Source organism: Artibeus jamaicensis, unplaced genomic scaffold, assembly GCF_021234435.1.
Source record: "Artibeus jamaicensis isolate MK-2021 breed Jamaican fruit bat unplaced genomic scaffold, CSHL_Jam_final contig_387, whole genome shotgun sequence".
NCBI classification, from domain to species: domain Eukaryota; kingdom Metazoa; phylum Chordata; class Mammalia; order Chiroptera; family Phyllostomidae; genus Artibeus; species Artibeus jamaicensis.
Genome location: NW_026521812.1, coordinates 6,676,967 through 6,679,961, shown reverse-complemented (window position 1 = coordinate 6,679,961; position 2,995 = coordinate 6,676,967). Strand labels below are relative to the sequence as shown.

Sequence of the window (2,995 nt, the reverse complement as noted above, 5' to 3'; positions counted from 1 at the left end):
GGTTGTTCTACATTTTAGTTGTAACTTTGTTGTGATTGTGTGAAGAAGCAAGCCATGTCCACCTATACTGTCATCCTGACTGGAAGTCACCTTCCTTGTCAATCTTAACTTTGTGTATTTATTTTATCTCTTTTATCCTACTCTGGGTTTACCTGATATTCATCCATTGGTCCTTACCAAAAAATAAAGGCAAGGGCTTTTTTTTACTTATTCTTTCTCTAGACATCACCTTCTCAGTGCTATTCTAAGTGAGTAGTCAGTGGCAATAAGCAAAAGAGCTTCTGCTCCTGTGGAACTTGTTTACTCTTTCAGTCTGTCTTTTTAACATAAAAAAGAAGTGCTTTTTTCATTTTTTTAAATTTTTTTTTTACTTTTGATAAAAGCTTCTAGCCCTGGCTGCTGCGGCTCAGTGGTTGAGTACCAGCCTGCGAATCAAGGGTCACTGGTTCAATTCCCAGTCTAGGGCACATGCCTGGATTGCAGGTCAGATCCCCAGTAGGGGGCACGCAAGAGGCAACCACACATTGATGTTTCCCTCCCTCTCTTTCTGTCTCCCTTCCCTTCTCTAAAAAAAATAAATAAATAAAATCTTTTCTTAAAAAAAGACTTCTGAAACTATAAAATTAATTTCAATTTTAACTGTTTTCTTTAAGTTTTAATATTAAGTGTTCTTGTTTTCTTTTTAGATTTTTTCATTTATTTATTTATTTTTTAAAAGATTTTATTTATTTATCTTTAGAGGGTAAGGGAAGGAGAGAGGGAGAGAAATATCAATGTATGGTTGCTTCTCATGCATCCCCTGCTGGGAACTGGCCTGCAACCCAGGCATATGCCCTGACTAGGAATCAAACCTTGATTCTTTGGTTCACAGTCCCATGCTCAATCCACTGAGCTACACCAACCAGGGCTCCCTTTTTTTTAAATCAAAATCCATTTATATAGTGTTTTGCAGACAAAAAAAAATGTCCAGTCTTCAACATTCAGGCAATGAACTCCATTCTCAGAAGTGTTTTGTGAAAAGACCAAATTCTTTGCCCTCCCTCCAAAAAAGGTACTTCTGTTTATACTCCTAAAAATGATCTGTTTATTACATCACCTCTCAAGAACAATCCCCAAAACCTCTGCAGAATGAAGAAAACCTTCTCTAGAATGCAAAGCCTCAACACAGAGGTGTAGTGCAAGAGATACATAAATAGCTGCTGTTTCAGAGGAGTGTACACACACCTGGCAGCTAAGCCATGAGAAGAGCTTAAGGACCCAGCTGGGTGGCCCCTAGCTGTAGAGCATGGCCAGCTGGGACTGCATGGCCTCCAGGGCTCCTCCTCTCACTCCTCCTCAACTTCTGAGGTGGCCATTGCTCCTGGAGGTTCAGACTCTGGAAGGGCACCAGTCACTTTACTAGGTGTTTTGCCCAACGCCCCTGCTCTAATTTCAAACAGAATTTTGGTGATTTCCATTTCTGCTGCTTCTTCCATTTCTTCCTTATCATCCATGCTTTCAAAAGAGTCCTCTAACATCTCTTCTATGATCCCAGCCTTCACCATCTCTTTAGACAGCTCCCACATGGTGGCCTGAATTTCTGGGATCTTCACTAGACTCTGCATGGCCTTCATCACTTCTGTGCTCTTCTGCAGGGAACCAGCCACGCACAAAACTGCCAGCTGGTTCTTCATACCCATAGCACAGAGTTCATGTGAGCTTTGGATGCATGGAGCTTCCTTACAGCCTTCCTTGACCTGGTCATCTCCTTGGCCAGAACCACGCAGAAGTCTTTCTGACCCCTCTTGGCAGCATCTTTCACAGACCGTTTCACTTTTTATTCTTCTCTTTGAATATCTCTTATTTGCCAGTCAACAACTCTCATTTCCTCTCTTATCTTCAATGACCACTCATTGACCAGCTCTTTGGGTGGCTTCTCTGGGTTTTTTCCCAACAGCCCCATTGCTTACTGTACTTGCCTTGCCCCTTCTGGCTTTTCGTTCCCTGCAACCAGGCTGGTAAGCTGTCTGGGCGGGGCCAGTAAGAAGACGAGATTTTTTTCCCTTTTATTTCTTCTTTGATTTAGAATTTTTAAAATAGCACATTTTTATTTCAAAGGAGTTAAGTTTGTTTATCTTTATATTGAATTATTAACACAAATATAGCCTGTAAAATCTGTACTTTTTAGAATTTATTGTCCTCTTTGTGGCCAAGAACATTATTAATTGTTGTATGTGTTCCATGCAGCTAAGCAGAGAATATATGTTCTCTGATGTTAGACATTGTTTTTTATAGCTTGTTGATTGTATTATTAAAATAATACATGCCCTTACTTATTATTTATCTACTTGAGCTATACAATTCTGGAAGAGGTATATTAATTTCTTTCACTATATTTCTTCAAAGATCTAGCTGTACTTACAGAACCTGTTTATGTATTTGAAGGCTTGTTGTTTTGTGCCTAAAATTTGATGCATAAATTATGGGAGAAATTCTCCTGAGTCTAGGTGAATTGCATGTCTTACCATAAAATCATACCTCAGTTCTGTTTAATGTTTTTGGCCTCGTTGCTTATTGGTATTTTAACTCCTGCACTGCTTGTATTTGCTTTGTATATCTTTGCCCATATCTTCATTGTCAACATATCTTTGCAACTTTATTTTAGATGAGTTTCATTTTTCAGTTATTTTTAATATGGCAATGATAAAAAATTTAGTGAGAATCTATATACTTCTATTTTTATTCTATCCATTATGTTATGTGTTTTCTTTATACTTGACTATCCTGTTATTGTTTTCTCTCTTTATTACCTGGCCCTGCTATGTCAAATTTTTCTTCATTGCCTTTTCAAATGTGGTAATTTAGCATTTCTTCTCTCTTTTAAATTGTCCTGGTTGTTAAATCTACAGTTAATTTTTTACTTATCTGTCATGACACCAGAACATAACGACTATATCTAATTCTATACACCTTATTTTTTAATTTCTGTTCCTCACACCTGAGAATTAGAATGGTT

At 37.9% G+C, this 2,995-nt stretch overlaps 1 pseudogene; it reads right to left on the bottom strand.

Annotated features, from left to right (window-relative positions):
* Positions 1 to 1,272: 1,272 nt before the first annotated feature.
* Positions 1,273 to 1,951, bottom strand: LOC119051249 (charged multivesicular body protein 3-like; annotated as a pseudogene).
* Positions 1,952 to 2,995: the final 1,044 nt, after the last annotated feature.